Below are 18,065 nucleotides of genomic sequence, written 5' to 3'. Positions count from 1 at the left end.
AGGAAAACTATTCCCTATGGAAGACAAAATAATAATTATTAATATTTGTCCATGATTTTAATGATAATTATCAATTTTACAATAGATAAGATGCTCGATTATTCGGTATGCCACTGCCACAAAATGAGAAATCAGAATTGAATATTATATCTTTAATAGGATTTTTTTAATAATAATCTTTCTATTTTTTTTTTTTTAACTTAATTTATTATTTATTTAATAATGGTTTGGAATTGTGCCATTCCACATGCAAAAGAACAGGAGATAATTAATAAACGATGACACTCATTCAACCTCCTTTGCTGTCAAATAAACAGAAAAAATCATCCTTGTATTTTGTTCAGGATTTATTGCCTGTTGCATCCAGTGAAATTGTACTGAAACAACTAAAGTTAAAAGCTGGAAAAACTATTTCATCTGAACTACGTGCATTTGCACTAACATTAAATTACTATTCTGCAGCCGCCTATGATTATGTCAGGAAAACATTTGGTAATTGTTTACCACATATCCAAGCACATTAAAAAAATGGTATGGTGTGATAAATGGCAAACCAGGGTTTTTATCTGAAGCATTAAAAGCAGTTAAAAATAAAGTACAAACTATGGCTAGTAAAAATGAAACATTGTTTTATGGTCTTATGATGGATGAAATGAGTATTAAGACAGACGTTTATTTTAATAGTGTTCATAACATTAGATATGTTAACATGGCTACTAAAAATGATAAAAGTGATGCATTACCAATGGCTTCTGACATTCTTGTATTTATGTTAGTCGCATTAAACTCGAATTGGAAAATACCCATCGCATACTTTCTAATTAATGGTATATCAGCTGAGGAAAAATCGAATTTAGTAAATAAATGCTTGTCAAATGTGTATGATACTGGTGCGATTGTAAAATCCCTAACATTTTATGGGGCTGCATCTAACCTATCCATGACTCGAAAATTAGGAGCCGATTTAGAGGCACAAACTTACTTTTTGCATCCAGTAACAAATGAGAAAATTTATATTATGTTAGATGCAGCCCATATGATTAAGTTATGCCGCAATACATTAGGAGATCATACAGTTATACATAATAAAAATGGATTAAAAATTAAATGGCAATTTTTTAAGGAGCTTGTACGTCTTCAAGAAAAAGCTGGACTTCATTTTGGTTATTTTTTTATTTATTTTTTTATTTGATGTATTTTGTAGTTTTGCACTAGCTAATAACGTTATAGGGACAATTATTCGTCGTCGTCACATCCAATACTGCAAAGAAAAAATGAAAGTATCGTTAGCTGCTTCAATATTAAGTTCAGTTGTTGCTGATGCGTTGGCATACTGTTTAAATTCATTAAAATTACCAGAATTTTAAAATTGTGAAGGTACTATTGAGTTCTGTAGAAATATGAATAATATTTTTGATTTCTTGAACACAAGAAATTTTCCGAGTAAATCACCTGTAAAAGACCATTGTCTGAAAGAATATTGAAAATTGCAACAGTTTTATAAATTTCTCTATTAGTTATTTAAGTAGTTTAAAAGATAAAGACCATGTACCAATAACTAAAAATATTAGAAAAATCGGATTTAATGGACTTATTATATGCCTAAAAAGTGTTAAACAGTTATTGGTAGACTTAGTATTAAGTGGTAAAATGAAATTTCTCTTAACTTATAAACTATCACAAGATCACTTAGAACTATTGTTTTCCACAATACGAGCTCGTGGTGGTTTTAGTAATAATCCCACTGCTTGGCAAGTTGAAGCAGCCATGAAACGAATATTAATTCATTCGGAAATTATGACATCTTTTGGTGCTAATTGTTTAACACAAGATACTACAACCATATTATTTGTATCTAGTAACATAAAGAAACAGAATGAAATTGAAAAAGAGTACATTGATATGTTATGTGCCCAAAGTGATGATGACGTATCCAATTACGATGGTTTACTTTTAAATACTTTACAATACACAATTACACATGATGTTGTTGAATATATAGCTGGTTTAATTGTTAGGAAAATAAAATAAATTATTAATTGCACTATATGTGAAAGTAAACTCTCTGCAAATTATTCTAGTTCATTAATTGATATAAAATCCAGAGGTTATTTAATAAAAACCTTGTAAGATGTTTCACAAATAGCCATGAAAGCTGAATTAGTTTTTAAGTCGAATATGAATATAATACAACAAAATTGCAATCCTATTCCATTATTAATAATAAAGGCTTGTAGTCAACTCTAAATAAATGCATTGTTTCCTTCTTTAAATGAACATATTCTAAATCAATCTCCTATTCACAATCATCTACTTCAATTAATCAAAAATATATCTATATCTATAGATTATAATGTAGATTTACACTTTGCCCCTTGGTTGAATTTAGCTGAATTATTTTTTATCTTAGTAGACTTGGTACAAAATAGTATAATTTCTTCAGTGGTTTATTTAGTATTGGAGACAATATATCGGCCAATATAGTATAACTAATTGATACAATAGTAACAATTGGAAAGGATCTTCGTGAATATGTGATATAGGGTTGGTGGGTGCTGAAATTAAGCTATTTTGTACCAATTTCACAAAAGTGTCAGTCTACTAGAGATAAAGGTAGATTAACGACCTGTACCTTTATTGGTAGACTTTGGTAATTCGTATTTTTATGGTAGGAATAGTGGAGACATAAGCAATACCCATTAATGTTCATAAAAAATTTGTATTTGTGACTTGGTGTTTAGATTTCCGTAGAGGTCTTCCACTTTTTTTTCTTACTGTTCTAACATGCAGAATATATTAACGTTTAATATTTTATTATAATATTGTTTTTTTTTTTTTTTTTGGTATATTTGAACAAATATTAGCATGAAACCAAATGATGGTTTGTAGTAGGTAAAATTGATATTTTGTACACATAATTAATTTAAATAATCAATTGTAGGCAATGGAAATCCCATCAGCGATGAACTAGACGATGGTCAGAATCTTCCTCTATCGAGAGAAATTCCTGGAATTCGAGAGCGCTCAAGGGTTTTTATCGATGATAGAGGATATGCATTTTACCAACATTCCGTAAATAGAGATACAAGGTAATAATCAATATTTTTATAACGTTTTTTATTTTATTTGTTATCGAAAAAAATGCGATGAAGTAGGTTACTGCTCTGATGTACAGTTGGTAGGTATCTAGTACTCGAGTGATAGTGTATTTTAATACTTTATAAAAAAAGTAATTAATTACAAATTCAAATACATTAAGAGTATTTATAGAAAATTTCAAATTTATATTTATCTATAATAAATTTATTCAAATTCTCGAGATATTTTGTGCTACACCTAAGAAATGTTCTGTGGAATACCAACTTCTGTTTCGTGAGTTATCTTCTTTGACCTTTTATACTGTAAATTATATATCAGACAATTGTTCGGAAAATGTTGACATATCAAAATCAAAATGCGGGTTAGAAGTTTCTGAGTTAGAAGATATGTTGGATATTTGATTTCAATTTTCGAAACCAATATTAATCTAAATTCTATTAAGATTTATAATTTAAACTATTGTCTATTCGTATAGTCTAAATAAATAATAAATACTAGATCTAATAATATTAAATCTTTTATATATATATAAAAGCTTTTTATGGATTAGGTGCCACTCTACTAAGAAATTAGAATTACATATTATTATTAATTACATGAATGTAATATGTTTTAATACAAATAGTTATATTTTATTGAATATAGATATTTATGATGTGAAAGAAGAAGATACGGCTGCATGGTAACAGCTAAAATGGTTACACGCGTTGGAGCACAAATTATAACTTCTGCAGGCCATGACCACAATCATGAACCTGCACCTCGTTATGGATTAGGTGTTCGACAATGTTTTAATAAGTTGAGAGAGAGAGGTGTAGATGAAAATATTGCACCAAACATAATTATCGACCAAGAAACTCAAATGTAAGAACAATAAAAATAACTATTTAATGTAAGTTATTATTTATAAATATATAATATACATAAATTAGGGAACCAGAAGCAGCAATGGATATTGGCCGACCCGCAGCCAACCGTGCTATAGCAAGAGCCAGGCGTCGTATTAGTCCACCAGTTCCCGATTCATCGAGCAATTGGCTAAATATTTTGAGCTCGATTGAATGGAGTCAGAGACTAATGTATGTCAACGGTGCACTAGATCAATTTTACCAATGACCTTTGGAAGTGTTCAGAAATGACGGTACCGTACGTTTTGTTGGCATTGCCTTTACAAATGTAGCATTCCTACAATGAATGAATATATATCTTATGTTTATCTATGTTGGAACTGTGTGCACGGATGGAATGTTTCAAGTTCGACCGAGACAACCACCTGACATTGAACAACTATTTACCATTCAAATAGTTTTCAATGATGCGGTTAGTATATAGCTAAAACAATAAAACAATTAGGTATCAATTAATGTAAATATATTTCATTTATTTTTAAGGCAATACCAATTGTTCATGCACTTCTAATTGACCGTCAGACAGATTCATACAGTCGAGTTCTACAGTATTTTAGAAATGATTTGCAACTGAATTTGAACTATGGCCAGCTTCAAATTATCACCGACTTTGAGCAAGGATTAAGGAATGCCATTGCCCGGGTACTTCCTGAAGCCAACAATACTGGATGTTGGTTTCATTTTGTCCAAGTTAGTTGACAAACAAAAATCTATATTATCATTATAGGTCTGGGTACATCGCAGCAGTAAAATACTACTGGCCACAATTTACCATCATCCTGCTGCAGTGTGTGGAGGCCTTAATAATTGAAAATGTTAAAAACAAAAAAATATGAATAATTTATTTTTTATAGTGCATAATTCGTTACGTGAGGACACATAATCTGGCTCGAATTCTTAGAGCTAATGAAAATGCAAGGATAATCTTACGCATGGTAATTTTTTAGTGAAATTGAATTTATAGATTGGATTAGTAGATTTATAGATAAAATAGTTTCAGTAAAATGTATGAACAATGTCCCACCTATAAATTTTATGGTTTCTATTGTATGAACACGATTATTTCTTATAGAAAGTAGACGGGCCTAGGGCATATAATAATAATATGCGTACTCCGGACCTAATTGTTGACCACTAACACGTAGGATAGGTCTTAAATATACGAGGACTAGCTGGGTGTGTAGTGGTGTAATAGCTCGAACATATGTGGTCAGGATTGCCGAGCAAATACTGTCGAGCTACGTAATGCGTGTAGTGTGTTTATGTGTATTATTTGTGTGTTATGTGTGTATATATGTGGTGTGTTTACAATAATTAAAAAAAGAACTCACAAGAAGGTAACTAAGTTGAAATAATGGTAACAAAAAATGATTTGATTGGTAATAAAATATAATATAATGAATAGCGCGGCCCTTATGGCCAAACAGAATAAACAATATTAGAATTATGACATGGCCCTTTTGGCCCAACAATATATAAAAAGATAATAAAAATATAACTCACAGTTGTGGAGCGCAGACTGGCCAGCTGGTCCTAGAACCTGTATAATATAATTCCACATACACAGAAATAGTAAAACAATATTGAAAAAAATACACTAAAATAAATAAGGCGATTAGCACCGGCAAAAAATACAATAATAAATATAAAAAAATAGGTGACGATTAGCGCCTATAAAACAATATAATATAATACAAATATATAAGAATGTTTTTTGACGATTGGCGCACACAAATGTAATATAATATGTATGATATTAAAACTAAAACAGTGGCGATTAGCGCCACGAATTATATAATGTGAAAAAAGATGGCGATCCGCGCCCACGAACTTATAATTTTCAATATACAATAATAAAAATGCGGCAATTAGTGCACGGACCTTTACGTTTTTGATCAACGCTGGAGAAACGACTAAAAACAATAGTTATAATAATATTAATTTATTACGACTAGGCCGGCCTGAATCCTTATAATTTCGCCGGCCGCGTTAATATATCCCAGCAGATGCACGGCGGCGGCGTACGATAACGCGGTGTAATCTACATGTTATGTAACTCATAAGACACATTCAAATAGGTACATACAAAAATAAATATTATGGTAACAGTTGATAGTGTGTGTGTGTGTGTCCAGCTGTCCGATATCGATAGTTATTTTATATTTATTAGAATTATGTTGCGGCGGCAACAGAAAGCTTGGTGTTAATTAAATTAAGGATATCTAATTGATGCAACAAAATAATCTGATAGATAAATTGTTTAAAAGCGTTAATATTACCCACATAACTTGGACTGCTTCATAGTATTCCCTCCCTTTCACATCTTCACTATTTCAGACACCAAAGAGATCATAAAATATTAGTCAAAAATGCTAAATTAAGATATATATATCTTAATTAAGTTAAGAAGAATTTAACCGTGTGAGACTTTAATATGAATAAAAAATTGATTCAAAGAAAAGCTTAGAAATAATTTAATTTTTAATATTATAATGTATTTAATTTCTGAATGTCTAAATCAAATTAAATATATTTCATGTTTTTATGGCAACATTACACTCTCTCTTTCCCAACACATTCTTTATTTTAGTACATTAAGTAGTAATATGTTTTTTCAACTCATGGCTTTACCTCATTTGCCGGCTTATGAAATCAGATTTCACCGTGGTTTTTTTTCTATCCAATTAGGATTTGATGTTGTCAATAATTAGGTTAGTTGCCTCATACAAAATTCATTGATCTAAAAATATTATTTTATTGTTTAATGAAATATAATTAATTAAATAGTGAGAGATTACAACCTTGGAGAGGAACTGCATGATTTGATACAGTATTTTCAAAGATATTGGATGGACACTGTTGGTCCACTAAGATTTACAGTGTATCGACTCCAATACAGAACCAATAATTTCATCGAGTCTAACTTGCTAATAGCTTCTCTTCTCAGATGAATGGGTCAACATCCGTCTCTTTATCAATTTTATGGTAACATTTAATTAGACTCTGAAAGAAATATTAATTTATAACAGTCATAAATTTGTATTTATTTTTAAATTAAAATTGTAGAACACTTGATAACAATAGAGGGCCGTTCAAGAAATGATTTGACCAGTAAGAATTTACAGCAAGTAAAGCTTTACAGTTTGAGTAAACATACTATATTTAGTGGACGTACGATATCAGTTTGTTTTTCTCTCAGACCCATAAGCAACGTTGCATTCAGCAAGTTTTTTTTGTCCAATTGTGTTATTAGCATTAATATTGTGTGAAATGATCTTTTATCAAAACTAAAATTAGTACCTAACTCTATTTCATACAAATTATTTTTTTTTACAATATTTTAATTCTTCAAAGATATATGAGCATTTATAAATTATTGTAATCTTTTACATAGAAATTAAAAAAAATGCTACAATACTGATTCTGCAGACCAAAAATTCACCATGTTGTGCATGGATTAGAGAGAGAGAAAAAATAATGAGGAGAACAATTTACTTAAATTTCTAAATTAACGTGACTTGATTATTTTTAATTAGGAGGGAAGGGAAGCTTCAAAACTATGATTGATATTCTTCTTATAGTGTCCGGTGCTTGGGCTATATGCTATTACATTAACACATAAATACATAAAGTTGTCTAAAAATAAATAGCTTAAAATATGAATAAAAAATATAAAATATAAATAAAATGTTTAAATACTTTGTTTTAGCCAGTGAGTTGCAATTGATATTGCTTTTTCGTTGCTAAAGCCAAGTTGTCGGCCGTGCATCCTGGCGGCATATAAGCAAACCATACATTGCTAGAGACTCGTAGGAAATGGAGAGCTCTCATTGGTCCTATTACATTTGTGATAACATGATACAGTTATCAATATTTTCAAATCTGATGCTTTTTCTAATTATAATAGATTTGCTAATTAACATTTTTAATTAATTAATAAAATGATGTATCCACCATCATTTAAATATGAAATTGTCAAAGATGACAATGTAAATATAATTTTGAGATGTGATGTGAAATCTATGGAAGACATCAGTGTGTGGGTTGCTGAGTTTGGTAAAGTAAATTATTTAAATTGGAACGTTCGAACTAGTGTTCCAAATGGGCAGCGAATTGTGTATTCGTAAGTATTTTATAGTGTTTTTACATTACTATTTATGTTGTAGAAATCTTAACTGAAAAGCATCTTTAAACATTTTTAGAAAAAGTTTGTTTGTCAACATAGTGGATTTCAGAAGCCTAGTATATCTGAAAATCAAAAAGGCCTTTCGAAAAATGCTGAATGTCCAGCTAATGTTAAGACTGTTATTAAACTGGACACAGTATCTACAAGGAAGAAAGATCCATTTATTAAGGTATTTATAAATTCAATTAAACTCATAATTAATTTTTTTGTCTTTTTGTTTAGCTTGTGAATTTGTCCAGATCATCTATGGTAATATATTATTCTGATACTATTTTAATTTTAATTTTTGCAATTAGTTTTTTTTTGCAGACTCCAAATATGTGTTAAATTTGTGAAATAAAAATGAATTCTACATTTTTACAGATTCAAGTCATAGTAAAATAAGGCCATAACATTTCTAAGATTTTAAAATGTAAACAATTTATGTTATGTCTGACTGATAAAAATAAATTTATTAAATAAATTGGTACTTTAAATTTGTGTTCATTATTTACTAACAAATAATACAGACTGTATTATACAGTCTTTATTGTATTACACTGTATATATTTTAATTATGTGATTTAAAAATTAACAACACTTAATATGTACTTAACAATTGGTAATAAACAATAGCAATACAAGCTTTACAATAAATATATATTTAATATTTATATTACAGAAAGGTTTAATGTTACATAGAAATATATAAAATTAATTAATTTGTGTTCATTATTTATTAACAAATAATAGTCTATATTGTATTACACTGTTTCTGATATAGTATTGTAAACAATACATCCTCAATATTTTCCAATTAATGATGTGATTTAAAAATTAACAACACTTAATAATTGGAAATAAATAATAATAATAATAATACAAGCATTACAATAAATATGTATATTTATATTACAGAAAGGTTTAGTATGTTGTATAGAAATATATAATCATCATACCCATACGATAAAATCTGCTGAAAGTCTCAGATTTATTCTGGCTGGTGATGATGTAAAAAATATGTTTTATGAGTATTTTGATTCTGGAATGGGTATAGCTGAATCACAAAAATATCATGAACAATTATTGGAGTTAAAAGAGGATTTCACATTGGAACATTTTGCTAATGGAGGCATTAATCCATGTTATCGTACGGTTCGTTATTGGCATGATATTTGGAGAAGTTTGAATTTAGGTCCACGTAGTGGTGATGGATTAATTGAGGTAAATATCTAATTATAGCATACTATATAAATATATATAATAATAGTATACTTACATAATATTAGATACAGATAATAAAAATAAGTAAGGTTACCATACATATTAATGTAGATTTATTATTTTTATTTTAATATAGAAACTAAAAAAAAAACAAGAAATATACAGTAAAAATGGCATTACTGTTTTATTCAAAGAAAATCCATTTGCCGTAATTGTTATAACACCCATTATGAGAAGAGCTCATCAAATGAAAGAGGCTAAAGAAATAATATTTGTAGACACCACAAGTGCATGTGATCCTTTGAATCATTCAATAACATTTATTATGTGCCCAAAGTCTTGCGGGTGCAGTGCCTTTAGCCATCATTTTAACAAAGGTCAAACGTATGAGTGTTATTGTCAAGGATTTAAATTCATAAATGAAGCTGTTCTAGAAAGTTTTTGTGGACAGGGATATCCCAATTTATTTCTGACTGATCAAAGCTCAGCTGAAATTAATGCCATCAATAATGTTTGGCCAAAAAGTAACACGTTACTTTGTACATTCCATGTCTTACAAGTAGTTTGGCGGTGGTTGTGGGATTCAGCTCATAAAATTCCTATTGAAAAACGTAAACCATTAATGAAATTATTTCAAAATATTTTATATGCCGATAATATAATTGATGCAGAAAATGCTTACAAAAAAGGTTGTGAAAATGAAGAGTTTCCTCAATGGACAAAATATTTGTGTAATTTTGGACATATAAAGAAAAATGGTGTATATGTTTTAGGGACAGTTATTCTAGAGGTCATGTAACTAACAATTACTGTGAAGTAGCAGTTAGACTTTATAAAGATCATGTTTTAGGTAGAGTAAAAGCGTATAATGTGTTAGCTTTAATAGATTTAACTAGTACAGCTTTAGAAGATTATATAAAAGAAGACTAAGAGAATTTGAGGACAGTAGAAATTCCTCAATCACATTAATGTTACAAAAAATGATGAAGAAAATTACATATTTAAAAAAAGATAAGATTGTACAAGAAAATGACTATGAGTTTTTAGTGCCAAGTGAACAAGAACAAACATTATTATATTATGTTAATATTAAATGTGGTCTTTGTTCATGCTCTAGTGCCTTGGCTGCAAAGTTTTGTAAACATCAGTATGCTATTTTTCAATTTTTAATATTAAATCTGATCATTTTCCTTCTATAACTGCTACAGACTGTTTTAATATAGCTAAAATTGCCTTTAGAGAACAAGTCTTGGATAAGTCATTTTATGATCCATTTTTAAAAGTAGAAGCTGTAATAGAACAAAGAAATGAGACAGAAATTAATAATCAAATATTAATAATGATAAAAATGTACAACAATTAAATTTAATAGAACCCATACCATGTTCCAGTTCAGAACCAACTGATAGAAGCAAATTTGAAAATGTATTAAACTTATTAACCTATGTAATACTTCATATGGGTCATCGTCTACGGGAATAAAAAAATTAGAACAAAGGCTTAAAAAAATTAAAAGCAAAGGGCAATGGGAAATTTTTTACATACAGCAGGGAATTGTGTACCATTGAGAAATAGAGATGGTGCAACTATTAAGGTTCAACCTACCACAATAGCTCGACGAAGTGCAGGTATAACAAAAGGTAGCAAACGGTTATTAGCTGGTAGACCTCCATTAGGAGAAAATGTTGCTAAAAAAAGGAAAAGAATTTGAACCAAAATATCAATTGTAATCAACCTAATGCTAAAAGTCATGGTTCACTTTAAATACCTATTTGTAATTTTAAAATTTATTTTTAATTTTTAGTATTTTAAAACTGACTATAATATGTATAGTATATATACACTTAATTTAAATTTGAATTTTAACTGGAGATCTTATATTTTATTATTATCATGAATTGTAAAAATTGTAGAAATTGACTAGAATATGTACATTACATATACATGAATTATGTATGAACTATGAAGAACTAATAATTAAACTAACCTTTAAAATTAAAATTATGGTAAAATTGTTAAAGGTTAAATGGTAAAATAACAAAATAAGTTATATCTAATAACAAATATCTAATTAGAAAAAGCATCAGATTTGAAAATATTGATAACTTTATCATGTTATCACAAATGTAATAGGACCAATGAGAGCTCTCTATTTCCTACGGGTCTCTAGCAATGTATGGTTTAGCAATATGTATAAGCAATTATATGCATCCTAGGTACTCATGATTGATATAATGATATATATAAAAAAACTATACCCTTTAAGGTCTTATACTCCTCGGTGTCTAAATGTCTTAAATATGAATTTGGACAAATTGTGATAACTTTGATTCTGAAAAATAATTAGTATTAATAAAATAAAATAAGTAGCTAATGAATTATGATCTATATACAAATGTATCAACATGTGATTTATTTGTAATTAATAGGTTAGACGTGTGACTTATCGGATGCATCCACGCAGGGTCGGACTGGCCAATACAATAGACTGGCAATAGCCAGTGAGGCCCCCTTGTCTGTAAAAGTATATGGGGCCCTTCATAATGAACGGAAAATTCATTATTATAAAGTACACATAAACGTCATGAAATGTACATTTATAAAATAAGAATAATTAAACATAAATACAGTATAGTATTTTAGACGAACAGAACATATTTGTGACGTAATCACGTAGAATGTAAGATGTTTTAAAGTTTATGTTATTGGCATTCGGTACCAATTAAAAATAATAATTTATTTATCAATGGGGATTTTGGAGGTAGACATTTATTTTTAGAACTGTAAACCTAAAGTATCGTTGGTTTGAGAAATATTGCAATCAGCAAACAACGCTACGAATGTATACTGAAATTATTATTATTCATTATCAATTTTCGGTTTGTGTAATACGAATCTCAGTTGATCTTGTTAATTTATTTAATACACGGTGTTTCTATTACCAATATTTAGTTTTTTAACCATGGATAAACGTAAATTTCAATCTGGAGCTTCTAAACGTTCAGCAAAACGAAGAAACGATTTGATTGCTTGTGGTTTGTTACCAAGTCAACAAAAACTAAATTCTTTTTTCCGTAAGTATATTATAAGATAACTAATACCATGACTAGGATTTATATGCAATAGCATGTTTTTTTTTTTTTTTGCTACGTCCAAATAGAGTTTTATTGAGTCCGCGATTTAGCGATTATTAGTATTTTTAAGAAAATGGTACTATTTTTATTTAGTATGTTCGTATTCTTTGTATTTAAGCTAATAATAATTAAACTGATTAAAGTAACTTGTTTTTTGGCCAAACATACATTTTATTTTTATAAATACAATCCTATGGTACAATATACTACGTTGACTGATCATTATTCATTATTATTATATTCGAACATTAAAAAAAATATGTGGTCGTAGCATTATAATACACATATATATACTGCTGAATGTGAATTATAAATTGTATTAATAAAATAATAACTAATGCACGTGAAAAATAAGTAAATAATTTTTAATTTTTAATCTCAACTATATTATTATATTAGGACAATCAGCCAAGTAAAGCCAAGTATGTAAAAATTAATAAAATAATATTTATGTTTATATATTTACATAACAAAAATTTTTATTAGGTATATAATATTTAAATTTTATATTTTTAGAAAAACAAATTAATACTGACATACAATATGATAGTCCTAACATTAATGAAGAAAATAAATCAGGTAATATTTTTAGATACTTATTATCCATTCAAATTAATGTATTGAAAAATTATTAATACCTACCTACTATTTAATATTTTTATATGTTAGTTACATGAATAATAATTTTTATTATATATTTTCAGAAAACCAAATTAATACTGACATACAATCTGATAGTCCTTACATTAATGAAGAAGATAAATCAGGTAATATTTTTAGATACTTATTATCCATTCAAATTAATGTATTGAAAACTTAGTAATACCTACCTACTATTTAATATTTTTATATGTTAGTTACATGAATAATAATTTTTATTATACATTTTCAGAAAACCAAATTAATACTGACAAAAAATCTAATAGTCCTTATATTAATGAAGAAGATAAATCAGGTAATATTAAATAAAAATAAAAAATATATATTTGTATTAATTTTAATTTATTTATATTTTCTAGTCTCAAACACCACATCTCTTGATCCTAAAGCCATCGAAGAAATTACATTATTTATGCTAGTGCTAGTGATAAGTTGTGTTTTCTAAGAAACCATCCAATTCAACCTTCTGGAGATCTTCATAATTTACCATTTAAAGCATGTCGTTTATATTATCGAATAATGTCAAATCAAACTATGGTTCAAAGAAAATGGCTTTCTTATTCACTCCATCTCAATAAAATGTATTGTGTTACCTGTTTGTGCTACACTGATAGAACCAGTCCATTTACTCAGGGTATAACACCATCATCAAAACATGTTTATAATCAAGTTGAATTACACGAACAAAGCAGTACTCATGAAACGGCACTCATGTCATTTTTATTACAAAGTAAAAATCAATGTACCAAGTCTTTATTAACAAAAAAACATAGTGCAGATGTATTAGAAAGACGGCTTGTGTTACGAAGAATAATAGATATTATTAAATTTATTGGAATTCAGGGTTTGGCATTCAGAGGAAAACATGAAGCAGCATTTTCACTTGAAAATAATAATATTAACCATGGAAATTTTCTTGCACTAGTTTAACTTCTTGCAAAATATGATCCTGTCCTTGGTCGCCATGTTGTTACATCAATAGAAGCAAGTAAAAAAAGAAAAGAAACTCATCATAATACTAAAGGGCGTGGAAACTTGGTAACTTTTTTATCTAAAACAACAATTAATAAACTTATTAATATTTGTGGTAATCAAATTAAATTAGCCATTATTTCTCAAGTAAAAGAAGCATGGAAGTTTAGTTTAGAAGTAGACTCATGCCAAGATGTTGGAGTAATAGATCAAGTTGCAATTTGTGTTAGATATGTACGAAATGGTATTGTACATGAGCGATTATTATGTATGACTCCTATCCGTAATACTGCAGGAAGACAATATTTTGAATTGGTCAAAACTATGTTGAATGATTTAGGATTAGATATTAAAAATATAATCAGTTCAGCTTTTGACGGTGCTAGTAATATGTCTGGGAGATATAATGGACTCCAAGCAGCGTTAAAAGAAGTGTCTCCTTCAATGATATATACACATTGTTATGCTCATTCACTTAATTTAGTTATGATTGGTTCATGTTCAAGTTGCTTAGAAGCACGATTATTTTTTGGATTATTAGAAAAGGTAGCAGTTTTTATTGGGAATTCTTATAAGCGTACATCTAAATGGATTGAAAATTTAGAACAATTGGTTGAAGGACGTGAGACATTAAGAAGATTACAAAAAATTGGAATTACTAGATGGTGGGCTAAAGACAAAGCGCTTGAAACTATATTTGATGTAAAAAGGTATGTTGTGCTTTTAAAAACGCTTCATAATATAGCAAACAGTGATCAATTTGAATCTAAAGTTAGTTTTGAGGCTCAATCTATTTTGCAAATATTCTTAAAATTTGACACAATTCTTATAGCTTTTGTTTTTAAAACATTATTTAAATACACTACACCTATAAGTAAATATCTTCAAACTGTATCATTGGACTATTTAACAGCACATCAAATATTAAAAAGTTTACAAAAACAATTATCTCATATGGCAAAAGATTCAATATCAACATTTGATAATATTTTTAGAGCCGCATTATCATTTTCAACTTCTGTTAATGATATTTTAACTAAAAATGAAATTGAATTAGAAATCGAGACAACTCATCACAAAAACGATCACGGAAAGTCAAAAGAATGTATGATGAAACTGCAACAGATGAATCAGTAAGTGCTTTTGAAAATGATAAACACAAGTTTCGTGTTAATGTCTACCAAGTTGTAATTGATACTGCATTTAGACAAATCAGTGTAAGGTTTGGTGATTCAAATGAAATTATGCAAGATGCTTCATACTTGGATCCTAGAAATTTTAAAAGATTAAATGAAGATGCAAGTGTGATCCCACAAGGAGCTTTAAAGTCTTTGGCAAATATAAGTGGTGTTGAACGAGATGGTTTAGTTGATCAATTAATATCTTTTGCATCCATTTATCATAATATTTCAAATAATACAGAGTATGAAGTCACTGCTGTTGAATCAGAAAATAACAACTATGATTCTGATTCAGAAAATGATGAAGATGAGACTTTAACACATTGTTCTATTGATCAAAAGTGTATTCAATGTGCAATTAAATTATTGAAAGATTTTAATTTACATAGTAGTGCATATTCAGATTTATATATTGCATATGAAACTTTATTAACACTTTCTTTTACCCAAGTCTCATGTGAACGTTCTTTCTCTAAGCTTAAAATTATCAAAACTCGACTCAGATCACTTATTGGTCAAGACTTGTTGGAATCCTTTATATTAATAAATTCTGAGGCAGACATTATTAATGAATGGAACTATGAAGATATAATCGATAAACTAGCAAATACATCCAATGAACTTAAAAAATTGTTATTTTAGAATTTATTTTTTTTTTAATTATTTCTATCCTAAGTAATTACTAACCTTAAAATAAAGATAAACATGTTTGTTTTGAGTAACAATAATTGTTACAATTATTATAAATTATTAAGTTTATTTATTAATGATATTTTTTGGTGAAAAAAAATAATCATCTTTTTCATGTGAATTATTATTTATGACTATAATTGTCGAGGCCCTTTGTAAGCGAATTGCCGGTGAGGCCCATACTAGCCAGTCCGACCCTGCATCCACGAATAACATGATAATAAAAAACGGATGGGCTAATGTGGAGAACGCCACTTATAGTCTTCAAGATTTCATAAGAAATGTTTCATACTCCAGTGAACAAATCTTGAGGAATGAAATCGGTGAACCAGATTTTCAACCTAGTAATTTATTTTCATAACTTAATTATATATGAGTTGGTTATATTTATTTTATTAACTTTTTACTTACAGTACTTGCTTTTCAGGGGTTAAATCCTAGACCAATTGTACCACCAAGTCAATTATCACAGAGGCCCTCAGATCTTATTACGACCAATGCCAGTACCACTAATCATACAACCAGCTGTACAATCAACAATAGTTGAAGAGGTACCAGATGCAATTCAACCACCAATAGTTCAACAACCAGAAGAGGCTGTACAACCACCGTTGGTTGAAGTACCTGCAGTGGGTTCAGTGGTTGTACAGAATCTTAGAGATCAGAGGGATGTGCGTAGAAGAGGTAAATTTAGAATTTTAAAATACTTAAAAATTAAAATCTTTATTAAATACATTATTTCAAACTTTAGGAAATCGTGGTCATCGTGGATCCAGAATACAAGGCAACGGTAGAGGTCTAGAAAGATTGAACGCAAGAGTCGGATGTGCAGAAATTTTTGCAAATATCGAGGAAGGTAATATTATGACCAAAAACTAATAAAAGTTTTGCAGGGAATTTCTTCTAGTAGTAAAATAAATATTGCTTTTAGAACTAGAACTACGTGTTCCCTCACCTGAGCCCAATCTACGTCCTATTCCTGCCAATGTAAGTAAGATAAAACAATTATTACAATTTTATTTTTTTTTAATTATAATCAATAATGATTTTTTTTTTTAGTGATTTTAGAAGTATGCATACCTAATTTGTTACGAGGAAATGGTGACTGTTACTATAGTGCCTTGTCGCCACACATTTTGTAATACTTGTATCACACGACTGATAGAAGAAGGCTTTAACACATGTCCATTATGTAGAGGAAATATTCAAGTTTACGAGGGATATATATCATAACTACTTGATTTTATTATTTTTTTTTTTTGTTAACGTTAATCTAGAGATTTTTAGTAGTATACATTTGTATGTTCTGCGCACTTTTGACTGCGGAGATTGTAAAATTGTAAGGAGGATTTTTCCCCTCAAGCTTTTTTTTTCTCCGCAGTACCAGTAAAAAACACTGATTTTCAAACACCATAAATGTATGTTCTGCGCACTTTTGACTGCGGAGATTTTTAAAATTTAAGGTATAGTTTCCCCCTTAAACCAATTATTTTTTCCCCTGTTACACATAAAGTTTAAACAGTGTATACACACTTCAACACTATTTATTTCCCTTGTAAGTTAAACATTCAGGTTACACTGTAATTTCATTTTAATAAATTATAGATAAAAGTCGTTTTATTTAATTCATTCCAGTTCAGACAGTTCAGTTAATATTCAACCATCGTTCAATCAGGTTCTGTTATTTTTAATCAAGTTTAATTCAGTTTTTTTATTTTTTATAAAAAATGAATTTTCAACAAATTAACAACAGTTTTTATTCACTTGTTTCGTTAGTACGAAAAAATGCATATCCTACATATCCAAATTTACTACATTTATATCAAGATTGAAAACATTCAATTTATTTCCGTTGACTTCATCTCAAGATAAATACTCATTAGCTGAAAGCGGTTTTATATATTCAGGGAAAAAAGATATTGTTGAATGTTTTTGCTGTGGTCTTATATTGCATCATTGGGAAAAAGAAGATAATCCATGGATTGAACACTCAAGATGGAATCCGAAATATGTTTTTGTATTATTATCAAAA

General features: G+C 28.6%; 1 pseudogene; it reads left to right on the top strand.

Annotated features, from left to right (window-relative positions):
- Window positions 1-278: 278 nt before the first annotated feature.
- On the top strand, window positions 279-17,266 carry LOC126553531 (uncharacterized; annotated as a pseudogene).
- The last annotated feature ends 799 nt before the right edge of the window (window positions 17,267-18,065 follow it).

The sequence above is a fragment of the Aphis gossypii genome, unplaced genomic scaffold, assembly GCF_020184175.1.
Source record: "Aphis gossypii isolate Hap1 unplaced genomic scaffold, ASM2018417v2 Contig00254, whole genome shotgun sequence".
In the NCBI taxonomy this organism is placed as follows: Eukaryota; Metazoa; Arthropoda; class Insecta; order Hemiptera; family Aphididae; genus Aphis; species Aphis gossypii.
The sequence above is the reverse complement of the archived record's forward strand: the minus strand, read 5'-3'. Positions and strand labels throughout refer to the sequence as shown.